A 15,906-nucleotide genomic window follows, 5' to 3' on the forward strand; every position below is an offset into this window, starting at 1 on the left:
TGGAGTGAAAATAATTCCTTTTCTTCTTCTTCAAAAAACAAACAAACACATGAGCATGTAAAAAATGGTCAGGAAGAAAACTTTATTGTGTTGTTTAGCCCTATATCATCATGTACTACATACATACTCTCAAATTTCTATATCTTTTCTAATCTTGAGTCTGCCCTGGTTAGTATTTGGATGTTAGATTCTCAAGACATAAACTGTTTTCCAGAGGAAAGATTCGGAAATATTACCTCTGTGAATGCCTTGCTTACAAAAAATGAGATTCACATAAATCAACAAGCAACCTAAAAGTACACATGCAAACATATGTATATGTGCACATACACAGTCTGCATAATACTGACTCAATCTTCATTCCATGGTACAGCCAGAACAAGAATGTGTCACCCCTGCTGTACTGTCTTCTCACCTTTTGTGTCCTTGTTTCTGCTGCCAGATTGCCACAGAGTTCCATGTGAAGTCCTGGTCATCAAGAGAACCACTTGCTGACATCAGCAAATGTTTCTATGCAACAAGAAAGAAGTAGGGAACAACATATTCCTCTGTTGGTGTAAGAATGGGGTGCCAGCTATGGTCAAGAGCTCACATGGAGTTCTGGTGTTGTCTGGGAGCAGTGACAGCACTGACACAGGTGCAATCCATCACCTACCAAGGGGTTGTAGTGGTGCAATGGGTTAAACCATTGAACCATTGAATCTTCTGACCTAAAGGTTAGCAGTTTGAAGCTGTGGGTTGGGTGAGCTCCCACTGTTAGCCCTAGCTCCTGCCAACCTAGCAGTTCAAAAACATGCAAATGTGAGATCAATAGGTTCCACTTTGGTGGGAAGGTTTTTTTTTTTTTTGTCGTGTCAGGAGTGTCCTGTTGTGAGAGAATTGGCCATCTGCAAGGACGTTGCTCAGGGGACGCCCGGATTATTTTTGATATTTTTATCATCCTTGTGGGAGGCTTCTCTCATGTCCCCGCATGAGGACCTGGAGCTGATAGAGGGAGCTCATTCGCCTCTCCCCAGATTCGAACCTGCGACCTGCTGGTCTTCAGTCCTGCCGGCACAGGGGTTTAACCCACTGCGCCACCGGGGGCTCCTGGTGGGAAGGTAATAAAAGGCATCCATGCACTGCCTCCAAAAGGTGGAGATGAAAGGGGAAGCCTTTACCTTTGTTCTGTGTATTTGTGTATCAATTATTTCATTGTATTAAAGACAATGAATGTTTGCCTATCTGTGTATGTTGTAATCCGCGCTGAGTCCCCTCGGGGAGATAGAGCAGAATATAAATAAAGAGTATCATTATTAGTCGTGGGTCTATGATTGTGGAGACCTCTTCTAAATCTGCATGTTCTTTTGCAATGAGGACATAAATTTCCAGATGGAAGGCAATCCTGACAAGGGTTTGCTTGATATGCCTTCCTCTTGGCACATTTCTCCCAGTCACCCTCTATCCATGACTCTTTTAAAAATCCATAGCACTATTGGCAATATCTGACCTCCAGTTTTAATGCTCGAGGGCCAGACTTCCCAGTTCAATAATAATAATAATAATAATCTTTATTTATACCCCGCCAAATTACAATAAACACAAACACAGTGACAATGGACGGGCTACATGTAATGGTTAAAAGAACTAATTAAAACTGGTTAAAAATTTGGGTGAGAAAAAAGAGAAACAAATTATTTGTGGAGGAGGGCTCATTATAGTTGGAGATGTGGAATCAAGCATTCCCACAATTGGGGGGGGGGGGGGGCATACAAGGTATGTTTTCACATTTTTGCAGTTAGCTTTAAGCCAATTTTAAAATCTCTTTTGCTGTCCACCAACAAACACTCCATTTTCTGTTCTTGAGCTGAAAAGTAACTGCTTTGTGAGATGATGATCGGGCATTTGAGCAACATGGTCAGTCCAGTGAAGTTAATGGTGGAGAATCATGGCTTCAATGCTAGTGATCTTTGCTTCTTCCAGACTGCTGGTGTTTGTATGTTTGTCTTCCCAAGAAATTTGCAGGATTTTTCAGAAGCAATGCTGATGGAATCATTCCAGAAGTTGAAAAAATATTTGTAGATGGTCCATGTTTTGCAGGTGTACAATTGAGTTGAAAGGACATTACCTTTAGAAACAAATGTCTTGCAGCCTAACTCCTAGCTCTGCCTGGCTCCCAATAACAATACCACATTTCACTTTGTGGTTAGATCAAAATAGTGTGGCAAAAACCTTTACTGTATGCCTTGCAAACTGAATCAGAGAGTCATGCATAAACTGAACCAGAAAATTCTTGAAAAGACTACGAGCACCATCAGCCCAGCACCCTGTCATGCAGGAATACAAAATTAAAGCACTCTGACAGATGACCATCCAACTTCTGTTTAAAAACCTGCAAAGGAGAAAACTTCACACTCCAAGCCAACACATTGCACTGTCAAATAGCTCATATCACGAGGAAGAGAAAGCTGAAATGTAGCTTTTGACCTTAGTAACTCAAAACCTACACCCCTCTTTAAAGAATGAAGCCATCCAGAATGAAATAAACTATAATACAAAATGTTTGATATTTCCTAATTCCCTTACATTGTCTCCACAATCACTGTTCCTAATATCACCTTCATAAGAAATGACTAGCTTGAAGGGAAAAACTATTTGTAGAGAATTGATACTAGAGTGCATTATTTTTACACTGATACCTGAGAGATGTGGAGAAAAAGATTCAATTCATTTCTGTTTCTGTTGTGAAGCTACATAACATACACAACACATCAACTTAGTGCTTTTAGTTGACATGAAGGGGTTAGAGAACAATGCTGCTACCATATCCTTTAAAAATACAACTCCTTACATGTAGTAGATTGTGGCTGTGCGATCAATGAAAAAAAAAACTACATGGCCTATCTCCTTGAATTTTCTATACAAGGACAGAAGATATCAGGTATCATTTCTCCAACATTCAGAAATATTCATACATCTCATGATTTTAGGGAATTTCTTTTATGTTTTGACAAAAACATTTTTAAAAAGCTACAACAGTTATCTCATTGAATGTCTCTCATATTTACCATTAGAACTCCCATTTAGGGATTTCTTCCCAGCCCAGCACAGAGATTTACTTACTAGAAGTATCAGTCCTGTGAGTAGGTACTTTAGGAAGTTTTGATTGTAATAGGAAACAGGAATATTGTGTTGTTGCATAGGAATTTGAAGAATAAGAGTGGTTACTATAGGAAGGCTTTTGGTCGTGATAGGAAATGAGTATGTTGGAAACTCATAGGAATCTTTCTCACCTATGTGATCTCTTCGGAAAATCGTTCAGCCTCATTCTGCAACAAATCGAGACCTTGAACAAGAAAATGGACCACCTTTTCAAAGGAATTTTCTTGATTGTGAAAAATCCCACTCCTGGTGACACTTTAGAAGCTGAACCTGCTGTGTCTACGAACTTTGTTGAGGATTTAGCTGCAACGGAAGGCCAAGAGAGAAATAGGTTTGAGGGGCAGAAATTAAATGAGAAGTCAGGTATTGAAGCTTTTGGGGGAGGGGGGAGGACGGGTCAGGAAAAGACAAGCTTTGTCTTGTACAATATAGACAATAAGTTAACAACTGAGTCTGTTGAACAAACTTTGGACACTTCACAACATTGTCAACATCTGTTGAGAACAATTAAGTTGGTCGTGGAAGTTTCGGACTCATTATGGAACAGAGGCAAATGGACAACAAAGAGAGCAGTCCAGATCTCTCTATCCCAAATTCTATCTGTAAGCCAGTCAGAAGTGAAGATCAAAACCATCAACTACCTTTATAGAGACTACCAATCCTGGGACTGTTCCATGTGTCTTCTCATCTCATTGGAAGACAGACTGCTAGTGGAGGAACTGTTCTCACATGGGCCTCGAGTAAAGCAATGGGGCATTATCTTTAGAAAGGTGTATGTTGATCCATTGATCTGCCCTCTGGTCACCAGGCTGAGGTCACACCTGCAGGTTTAAAAAAGCTCCAGCATTAGGGCAGAAAGTCCACCCATTTTGGCCCCCTCTCTGTTAGAGTTTTGTCAGAGTGGAAGAGCAAAATATTCTTCCATTGTCATGGTCTGACCACCATCTGATCTGCTTAACATTAACCGTGTCCTCTAACCTCCACAGGGGTGGTGGACCCATTAAGATGGTCTGCCCCAGGAGGTTTATGGATCCAGAAGGACTCCTGAGGTCTCTTGGGGATCTTTCTGTATTGGAGACTGACAATCCTGTCGATGTCCTTGTTGATCGCTATAATTGCGAGATGGCCAGAGCAACTGACATGATCACTCCCGAACATCCCCTCTCACTGCGCAGAGTCACACTGACTCCTTGGTTCACCGAGGAGCTGACTGTGATGAAGTGCTGGGGGAGGGGTATAGAGTGCATCTGGAGGAAATCTCGTGACGTGTCTGACCAAGCACGGGCTAAAGCCGCTATTAAGGCTTATTCCACCGCTTTGCGAACAGCCGAGAAAGCATTCTCGACTGCCCGCATAGCGTCTGCAACAAACAGACCCTGTTCTGAGTTGTTGGGGAGCTCCTCTGGCCTCCTGAGGTTGAGGAGCTTCCTGGCAACTCGGTAACTCAGTGTGGCAATTTTGCGCACCATTTTGCAGGCAAAGTCGCTCAGATACATCTTGAGCTGGACTCCAGTTTAAAGGCAGTGCCAGATGAGGTAACCGAGGCACCTGTCTGTTCGATCTTATTGGATTCTTTTCATCTTGTTCGTCCTGATGATGTGGAGGGGATCCTTGGGACTGTGAGGGCAACCACTTGCACACTGGATCCTTGTCCTTCCTGGCTAGTGAAGCTGGTCAGAGGGGGGTTGTTGGAATGGTTTGTTGCAATAAAAAATGCTTCATTGGGCCTGGGGAAATTCCCGTCTTGCCTTAAGCAGGTGATGGTAAAACCCCTATTAAAAAAGACCTTCCTTGACCCAACTATATGTGACAACTACAGACCAATTTCCAACCTCCCCTTTCTGGGCAAGTTTCTGGAGTGGGTGGTTTCCTCTCAGCTTCAAGGATTCCTCGATAACACTGATTTTCTGGATTGCTCGCAGTCTGGCTTTTGGCCTGGGCACAGTACTGAGATGGCTTTGGTCACCTTGGTGGATCATCTCCGCAGGGAACTGGACAGGGGGAGTGTGACCCTACTAGTTCTCTTGGATATCTCAGCGGTTTTTGATACCATTGACCATGATATTCTTCTTGGGAGACTCGCTGGGATGGGACTCAGGGACACGGTTTACTATGGCACCGGTCCTTCCTGGAGGGACATTCCCAGTTGGTGAAGCTGGGGGACTCTTGCTCGGACCCCTGGACATTGACCTGTGGGGTCCTGCAAGGTTCTATTCTGTTTCCCATGCTATTTAACATCTACATGAAAGTGCTGGGAGAGGTCATCCGGAGTTTTGGAGTATGGTGCCATGTCTACGCAGATGACACCCAACTCCACTACTCATTTCCACCAGATTCCAAGGAAGCCCAGTGGACACTGGACCAGTGCCTGGCCGCTGTGATGATCTGGATGAGGACGAACAAGCTGAGGACCAATCCTGACAAGACAGAGGTCCTCCAGGTCAGTTGCCTGTCTGACTGGGGAATTGGGTAGTAACCTGTGCAGGACAGGGTTGCACTCCCCCTGAAGTCACAGGTCCACAGTTTGAGGGTCCTCCTGGACTAAGCGCTGACACTTGATGCACAGGTGTCAGCGGTGGCTGGGAGAGCCTTCGCACAATTAAAACTTGTGCGCCAACTGCGATCATACCTTGTGAAGTCTGATTTGACATTGGTGGTCCATGCCTTAGTTACCTCTAGACTGGACAACTGCAATGCACTCTACATGGGGCTACCCTTGAAGACAGCCCAGAAATTACAACTCATCCAATGCTTGGCAGCCAGATTAATAACTGGGGCGGCTTACAGGGAGCGGTCAATCCCCCTGTTTAAGGAGCTTCATTGGCTGCCATTCATCTTCTGGCCCCAATTCAAGGAACAGGTTCTTACCTACAAAGCCCTAAATGGTTTGGGACCCGCCTACCTTCGTGACTGTATCTTCCTCCATGAAACAGCCCGAGCCCTTCAATCTTTGGGGGAGGCCCTCCTTTTGCCCTTGCCAGTTTCACAGGCTCATCTTGTGGGTACAAGGGAGAGAGCCTTCTCCTCTGTGACCCCCCGACTCTGGAACTCATTGCCCAGAGAGATTAGGAAAGCCCCTACCTTAGAAATCTTTAAAAAGAATCTCAAGACCTGGCTCTGCCATTGCGCTTTAGCCACACTACCTTATGCTATTGCTCCTCTCAACGTTGTTGTCCTAGGAGTACACTTCCCCCTTGTACGAAGGCCTGTTCACTACCCTGTTTCTCTATGAGTTCTCCTTTGCAAATGATCTGCTCCTTTTATCTCACCCTGAGTTTTTAATCACTTTATTGTACATGCGGCCTGCTCATTGTCATTATGATTGCTCATTGCATTCTTATATTTTGTGTATATTGCTTATTGTTTTTGTATTTTACTATGTTGTTGTTTGTGTTTTGATTTTTATTTCATTGTATTTTATTTCATTGTAATTTGTTATTTGAGCTTGTCCTCATGTAAGCTGAGTTCCCATTGGGGGAGATGGTGGCGGGGTATAAATAACATTTATTTATTTATTTATTTATTTGTTATCAGTCAGTCATACTCTTTGCAGATTCAACAATTTATTAGAACTCTGGCTGGCTGCTGCCACAGAGGGAGAAACCTTTCCTTTATCCTGATTGGGGCTTTCTGATGGTGAGCAGAATTATGTGAAATGTAGTTTAGGGCAGGGTCTTTTGGATTATTTGGCATAAGGCTCACCTTCCCAAACTACATTTCACAGAATTCTATGCTTTCTCATTCTCTTTTCCAGCAAAATCTGCTTTCTCTCTGCTGCTTCCGTCTGCTAATAGTGAGAGGCCATTAATTTAAAGAAATACAACCTTTTTGGCTTTGCTTTGCTTGCTTGTACTGAAAATGAAACTGACTTTGGTAGGCTTCCAAGTTTGCAAAATTCAAACAAAAAAAGTATTAAGTTTCAATTTTTAAGTTTTTGGCACAGGCCACGCCCATGCCACAAATATCGTGTTTTAAGTACAAATTTAACCCAATTTACAAGGACTAATTAGGATTTTGCAAAGCCCCAATAAATACATTTTAAACCCAGTTTCTGCTTATTCTGCTTCTGACCAAGGACTTTATAAATTAGATTATTTATACCCAACAGAAATGGGAGTGAAAGTAAAAATGACTAGCATATATCTGATATATCTCTTATTTCATTTGTTTCCAGTATTCACTGTTTTTCCATAGACATTAATTGCTGTTTTATTATGAATAAAACACAGATGATAACCACAGAAGTATTCATGGTGTTCTAACTCCCATCCCAAACACTGTGGATGTGTTCTAATTAAAAACACATTTATTTAGAGTTTATTTACTGCAAAAGTGGGTATTTTGTGCCCTTTCACAATAAGAATTGAAATAATATTCATTTTAAAAACCAAATAAATCATACAATCATAGAAATCAAAAAGGGGTCAAAAGGCCAGCCAGTATTTATTATGTGCCAGGTGGGTTGCCTTAAGATCACCATAAGTCACAAATAACTTGTAGACACACAATAACAACAAGAAATGTGTTTAAATTGATGTAATTAAATGTTTTTAACAAATGTTTGTATTTATTGACTTTTATATCAAACAGATTTTTAATGTATGTTGTTTTTAGCTTTATGTGATCCACCTCAGGCCCTAGAACAAAAGTGAAATATAAATGAAATCAGCAATTATGCCTTTGCATTGTCGAAGGCTTTCATGGTCGGAATCATGCGGTTGTTGTAGGTTTTTCGGGCTATATGGCCAGTATTCTCTCCTGACGTTTCACCTGCCTCTATGGCAAGCATCCTCAGAGATAGTTAGGTCTGTTGGAAACTAGGAAAATTGGGTTTACATATATGTGAAATGTACATGGTGGAAAAAAGAACTGGTTTTTAATACTGGTAGCCTGATTTTGTTCATTTTCATGATTTCCTCCTTTGTGTTGAAATTGTCCACATGCTTATGGATTTCATTTCAATGGCTTCTCTGTGTAGTCTGACATGGTGGTCATTAGAGTGGTCCAGCATTTCTGTGTTCTCAAATAATATGTTGTGTCCAGGTTGGTTCATTAGATGCTCTGCCATGGCTGACTTCTCTGGTTGAAGTAGTCTGAATTATGCCTTTAACAAAGACAGAGAAACCCTATTGGGCCGAGGGCTGGCAGTGGCAAATACTTCATAATTCACGAACTCCTTCATGTTCTGCATCTATGCATAACAGAGATGAAAATGATGTTATCATTATTCTTTCCCAGATTAAAAATGGTTTTCAGAGAGCCAGGCAATACTGCTGAAATATACTAGTTGATGTCTCAAGAAAAGTAATCAAATTGCCAAGTCAGCAGCTGAATATTGATCAATTTCTCCTGTCTCACTCCCACACAAGGACTAGTAATGACAAAAATTAGCTTGATCTTCTCTGTAAGACATCTGTAAAAGAATTTGTTAATTTCTTTGGGATACTGGAGAAGTGAGTCAGTGTTCTTTGGCAATACCAAATAGGAAGGGTACTTTGAAATTACTTCCAATTAAAATAAAGAGTGTATGATTTTCATATACAATAGATTACACAATAGCATAAACAAGCAAATAAATAAACAAAAAACAAACAAACAAATAATGAATGACCCGCATATTCAAAGTGTGGGTGGGATTGGGGAAGGGAATTGTGAGTTGTAAATGCTATTTTATGGATGGAACAAATAAAGGAGGATAATAATGTAAAGGAAATTTTAGGTGAATTAAATATATCATGGTACTACTGGGTGTAGCCCCTGGTGGTGCCGCAGGTTAACCCACTGAGCTGTGGAACTTGGTGTACTTGGTCCAACCAGTGGGTGAGCTCCCACTGTTAGGCCCAGCAAAAAAGAAAAGAAAGAAAAGGTACTGCTTCAACAGGAAGGTAACAGTGCTCCATGCAGTCATGCCAGCCACATGACCTAGAAGGTGTTTACAAACAATGCCGGCTCTTCGGCTTATAAATGGAGATGAGCACCACCTCCCAGAGTTAGACATGATTAGTCTTAATGTCAGGGAAATCTTTACCTTTACTTTTTACCACTGGGTACAATTAGAGCAATGGGTTAGAAGTTGGAGGGGAAGGAGTTTGCGGGAAAGAGAGCTAACGAAATTTGTAAATATAACATTAAAAGAGCTGATGAAAGAAGAAAATGAGTATCAGAAAGGGATAACCAGTATGATATATAAAATATTAATAGTGATTAAATGGTGGGGTGGGGGAACACACAAGCAAGGGAACTATGGGAAGAAGAACTGTGAACAAAAATAGGAGAAAGAAATTGGGAAAGATTATGGAGAGCAAGACATCTCAAGTATTTATCAATCAGAATAAAAGAAAATTACTGCAAGATGATATGGAAATGCTACTTGACCTCAATAAAAATTCAGAATATGGATAAGAGCTGCTTGAAAAAATGTTGGAGGGGCTACCAGGAAATGGGAACACATAGAGTAGAAATTAAGATAGAAGAATGGTATATGGAAATATGGAAATTAGCAATAAACAATAATTTAACATGCAGTTTAAAGGTAAATGAATGCCTAAGGAAAAATAACAATTTTGAAAGCATATGGAAAAATATTGAAGAAACATTGAGAAAAGAAGATGGGAAACAATCCGTACTAGAAGAAATGAAGTTCTGATAGGACTACAAAGAAAAGAAGGAGTCCGGAGATGGGAGAACAACGGGGGAAATGAGAAGAAATAAATATATGAATCATAGAGATCGTGTTTTGTAATGAAATTGAATTGTTGTTGATGTTTATTCATTGTCGCTACTGACCACCTTGATTAGCATATAATGGCCTGACATTGCCTAGGGCAAACTATTGTTGAGAGGTGATTAGATGTCCTTGTTTGTTTCCTCTCTGTTGTTGGGCTGTTGTAATTTTAGAAGGTTTTTTTTAATACTGGTTGCCAGATTTTGTTCATTTTCATGGTTTCCTCCTTTTCTGTTGAAATTGTCCACATGCTTATGTATTTCAATGGCTTCTCTAAAAAAAACTCTAAAATTACAACAGCACAACAACAGAGAGGAAACAAACAAGGACATCTAATCACCTCTCAACAAAAGTTTGCTCTAGGCAATGTCAGACCATTATATGCTAATCAAGATGGTCAGCTGAAACATTCACACCTAGCTCCAGCTGACAAGAGCCCTTTGTCTCACCCTGGTCATTCCACAGATATATAAACCCCCTTTCCCAGTTCCAACAGACCTCACTACCTCTGAGGATGCTTGCAATAGTGCTTGCAATAGATGCAGGCGAAACATCAGGAGAGAATGCCTCTAGACCATGGCCATATAGCCTGAAAAAAACTACAACAACCCAGCAAACCATATAGTTTGACAGTACTTGGGCTGGAAGAATATCATAGAATCACTCTTGATCTCAATGTCAATTAATTTGTTTATACTAATTTTTAGAGCTTGAATGTTGTTTTCTGTAAGGAAATGAATATATGGCACTTACTGTTTTTTTAATGCATGTGGGGAGAAGAGGGAAGAAGTGGACATCAGTGATGGCGATAAAAGAGGCTGCAGCTTTATTGAAGAAGTACCTATGGTCTAACATGTTAGTTACTGAGATCTTAACAGAGAGGTTTGTTATTCTAATCCTTTCTACTGAGATACCCAGAGGGACTGGTTTGAATAACCATCTGAGATATCCTTTGGCACAATCCAGATCACCATGAAGCTAGATAATGTCACATAGAATTGCACAGCTTTCTCTTTCCTCATTATATTTGGAGAGAGAGGAATTTTTCATTAGCAGACTCATGAACAGATGGGAGAAGCACTTTGTGACAGGCATTTTAAGCTTCTGATTCCAAAAGGGGTAGAGTTTTGGTTCACTCTTCAGGTCCTTGTGCACACATTTGACAGACACAACTCAGTATGAATGCTCTTGACTATTGTGGAATGTACATAGAGAGTGACTAAGGTAAATAGCACATACTGTGCTGTTGGCATACCAGAGGGAAGACACCTGCTGTGTAGTTATGTTCTTACATTGAGAATATGAAGAAAAACTACAAAGAACAGAAATAATATTAGACTGACACATTTTGATATCAATAGAAAGTTAGCAGAAGACAATCCAGAGAACAAATATTAATGTAACAAAACATGCATTACCATGGCAGATGGTCACTAAAGGAACACAATGGGTTTTCTGACTCTTGTTCAACTCCTCCAAGCTTCACTAGATTATAATGCTTCCCCCTCCAAAACGTCAAGCAACAAATGTATCTGATTTACCATTCAGCTCATGAATAAAGGTATATTTGTTCATGAAATGGTGTGTTTGGTTTGGCTTTGCTGCAGCTCAGATGCTTCCAAATAGTTCAAACATTAGGAAATTTTAGTAAAACATTACCCCGTAAGACAAGAATCTATCTCCCTACTCTCTATCCAAAAAAATATTTTAATTGCAGATATGAAATAAGCAACAAAATTCAAAGGGTGAAATCTAGTTCTAGTTAGAGAGAGCCACATACACCTAATTCCATTAACAAAAAACAAAAACATTCTAGTTTAGTACATTGCAATTCAGGGCTTTCCATGGCTACTAAAGCTTTAAAATGCTAGGAAAATGCAGCTCTTAAGAACAATGGGCAATTATCAGCTATATAGTTAAATTGTTAACCCTCATTCCACACCTTATGGGAACAACATGCTTCCATTTTCTGATCAGTGGCATTATGGACCACCTTCCCCTCATGTTTCTGATACTCAATAAAGTGCATCTTCATGATTTGGAAGAGGTATCTGAGAAGCAGGTCTCCCTACAGTATCTAGGACTATAGTCATTTATAGCTTCGTAAGTCATCATCATCACCTTTACTTTCGATCAGAAATGCATTAACAATAACCAGAATTCCATTTTATGTCAGAAATTCACCTGTAACTTGCAATGTTTTCTTTCTTTATAAGAGCTTGATAACAACTTTGGTAAGTGACTTCTGAACTTTTTTAAAATCTTGAGTGTTCTTTTCAAAACATTTTGGGCTCTTTGTCACAGCCTTTTTTAGTACAATAAACATATTGATCACTATAAATTCTACTCACTATCAATATGTTTCTGGTCCAGGTAAGAAATGGTGATGGTGACTTTCAGAATTCCATTAGATCTAGCATGGTGTGACTCTGGAGGCCAGAATTCCAATCTCCTCTTGGCGAAACCCTCTGCTGACCTTGGACAAGTCAGTCTCAAAGGCGCCACCCACAGAGCTGTATAAAATCCACATTGAACTGGATTACATGGCAGTGTGGACTCAGTTAACCCAGTTATATGGTTGTGTGGCAGGGCCCTAAGCCTCAGAAGAGAGCAAAAGTAACCGCCTTTTGAACAAATTTTGTCAAGAAAACCCTATAAGAGGTTTTCCTTAGGGTCACCATAAGTCCAAAATGACTTAAACACACACACTAACAAGAATGCTTTAAAATGGTTATCATATGGATTCTATAAGGAATTCCTGCTGGCAGTATGACTGCTGCATATTACACTAGCTGCAAGACCACTGTGCTTTAAAAGGGCAACTTAACATGAAGTTTACTGGAGTAATTTAAAGGTGAAGTTACTGGTTCATAAACTAACTGGGGCTGGAGTCTCCCTCTCCAATAATTACTGTACTGATAGATCTAGCATAAGTTATCTATGAACCTCAACCCCCATATGTATCTGATATAGATTCAGGAGTAGCATCAGGCTATGTACCTGCTTCTTTAGAGCAAGAAGAACCCCATCCAAAATAGGCCACTTATCCAGTTTTGGTAATGGAAATCAGTGATTCATAAATTATTACCTTCAGATTGCTGTTTTTGTTTATCTTTATCTAGTCCAGAGCTTTCCAAAGTTTTCATTTTGGTAACGTTTAGACATGCATCCTTTTGCAACATTGTAATTCAGTTTTACTGGCAAACCAGTGGTTGAACTGGTTGAACCAACCACTGCATAAACAAGGTTTGGATTTTTTCCTTTACATTTATGTACAACAGTTGATTCTTGTGTAGTTTCCTCTATAGCCACTATGCAAACATCATCACAAACAGCACTGTTAACAGATTTTCTTTTCTTAATTAGAAACCTACCTAGTGGCATTTACTGTAACTCAATCAACAAATCTTGCAAATTATAAAAATTATAACCATACCTATTGAACAGCATCAGCCTTTGTGGAGGAGGAGAGAGAGAGATTTTTAATGCCACACACCTAGGGATTACAGGTGACACACGTGTCCTGACACATAGTTTGGACAGCTCTGAACTAGTCCATTACAGCAACCAGGCACAACTTATGCACTTTTGATAGCTTCACTATGCTTGAGAAATGTGTATACCGATTACAACAGATTTTAAACTTCATCCAATGGCTGACATAATGGAAACTCATTGTCAACTTTGTACCATTGCATTTATCAACTGTCTTTCTCCTTAGTAAAACTCTTTAACTGTTAACCTGCTCCCCTTATGCTTATCTTGAGTCCCATCTCTATTCAAGAGCCTATCTCTGTATCCTTCATTTTTTTTCTTTTCTCAGTGTTCCTGAGCCTTAAGGTAATTAATTGCCCCTCTTCACCTTTCATTCCATCTCCTTAACTTTGTTATCTGTCATTTAGTTTCTTTTAACTTTCCCTCTTCTGATCAATATCAGACTCAAGTACATTAATTCAGAAAGCTATTATATCCTGATTCTGCATCAATCCATTGTATTAAAAAACAACACATAAACATGGATACATTTTGTTACTTTAAGGTAAGCATTGTATTACTATTTGACCACAAAAAGCACATTTTATCCTCAATTTATAACCTAAAATATGAATTTTAGGGATAAATTGCATCCTATAATGCACTTTTCGAATATATTTGGGCCCAGTTGTTTGTTGAATCCATCAGAAAATATGAGGAAATGCAAAAAAGCAAAGCAGTTACATTTCAATCTACATACTGCTTCAGGTGGTATGCCCTGCTTGGTTTCCTTATATTTATTACAGATAGGGATGTGCAAAGCTTTGGAGCTCCACTTCATAATTCAGAGATTAGGACAATTCAGAAACCTCTGAATTACTAATTGAAAAGGACCCCCAATTTGTAAATTGAAGCATTTACAAATTGAAACACAAAGAGAGATTTGTAAAAGATTTGTTGATTTGGAGGGAGGCCTAGTAGCCTCTTCCTCCTCAGTGTCAATCCCTCTTCAATATCTGTGCATCTTACCCCAAACTTATATTTTCCAAATTCCCAGTCTCTATCTACACTTTATGGCCCTTACCCTCTCCTCAGTTTTCTTAGAACTGTGGCCCCATTCTGGCATGAACAGAATTCTGGGAAATGTATTTTAGGAAATCTAGCACCTCTGAGGCAGAATATTCAAACTACCTTTCCCAGAATTCTGCTCGCACTAGAAGAACAGGCCTGCCCACATTAAAGCCCCAGTGTAAATTAATCCCATATGCTTAAGTTAAAAAAGATCTTTAAAACCCAATGTTGTTTCACAGTGCCACAATTTGAGTGGATACCTCTTACAAATTTTTAATTGAAAAAAATCTTTTTTTAAAAATCCTAGCAATTGGTAGATCAACTAATCTTTCTGAAACTTTGCACAATTTATGCCCTACTTATGTTGTCTCATTGTGCTGAAATTCAAAGGGGATCCCTATTGTAGTTTTCTTTTTTATTGTTTGTAAAAGCTTTAAAATTTTCCCAAAAATCAGTGGATGATCAAAATGATCTGAAACTTGGCAAGGAAAAAGTGGTAAATGTTGCCTACAATGATGGCAAGTTTAATTCTGATACCATAAACATGACAGAAAAACAAGCCTTGCAATTTTCCCCATTGCCGCTAATGGAACAAATGTTAACAAAGAAATCATGAAGCTTTGGAAATTCAGATTACAAATCGAAATAGCACCCCTTCCAAATCTTTATGAACTGAAGCAGAGGTCATCCGTATCTCCGAAATGAATTACTATTTGGATTTCAGCCATCTTGCACACCCCTAATTACAGACATTTCATGCCACAGCAATAGCTCAGTGAAACTTTATCAGTACCACAGGCTTCATCAACCCTAACAAAAGAAAACGAAGGTATAACACAAGCATGCAGATATCCAAAAATCTGGACAATGTGAATGTATCCCCATTACTCACCATCAGATACACATATTGAACTACAAATGGAATCAGGACATTAAAAACTAATCAGACATGCAGAATAAGTAGAAATACATTGACTCTACTAATTGCAAGCACTGCTGCAATTAACACTAACTGATCATGCCAAAATCCCACTAACCTTACATATGAATATTTTAGTCTATTTAAATGCATTTAAAAATTAACATACCTAAAGAATTATAATATGACTATTATGCTAATCAGGAAAAGAACTCCTGAGAAGGTATGAGTGTAGTCAAGCTGGTGGTGTGTATTTTAATGAACTTTTGCTGTGTGAACATGAGTTTTGTTGTCTTCTTTGTGCTACAGTGTAATGTATTCATTTATTTAATTCATCTACATTAGACTTTTTTTCCCAGTATGGAAATCAATAAACATTGATTTAAAATACTTAAAACACATTCAAAGCATGGTTAAAAATACAGCTTACTCTAGTGCAAAAAACAGCTAATTAACGACTGAAGGTCTATCTACCAAAAAGGTTTTTGCCTGTCAGAGGAAACAGATCAAGAGTATAGAGTATTCACATACAGAAACACTAAATCTATATGTATCCCATTGTTTATAAGGACTGGTT

At 39.3% G+C, this 15,906-nt stretch overlaps 1 protein-coding gene across 5 annotated transcripts in view; it reads right to left on the reverse strand.

Moving 5' to 3' along the window:
- LRRC4C (leucine rich repeat containing 4C) overlaps window positions 1-15,906 on the reverse strand; it is a 1,028,842-nt gene that overhangs the window by 934,246 nt on the left and 78,690 nt on the right. Inside the window, exon 1 of one of the 5 annotated variants that reach the window (XM_060764616.2) lies at window positions 3,273-3,311. The exons of the other annotated variants lie outside the window; for them this stretch is intronic. The gene's annotated coding sequence lies outside the window, so the exon portion shown is untranslated. Of the gene's footprint in view, window positions 1-3,272; window positions 3,312-15,906 lie in introns of those variants that run through there. 5 annotated transcript variants of the gene reach the window in all.

Source organism: Anolis sagrei, chromosome 1 (assembly GCF_037176765.1).
Source record: "Anolis sagrei isolate rAnoSag1 chromosome 1, rAnoSag1.mat, whole genome shotgun sequence".
Lineage (NCBI taxonomy): Eukaryota > Metazoa > Chordata > Lepidosauria > Squamata > Dactyloidae > Anolis > Anolis sagrei.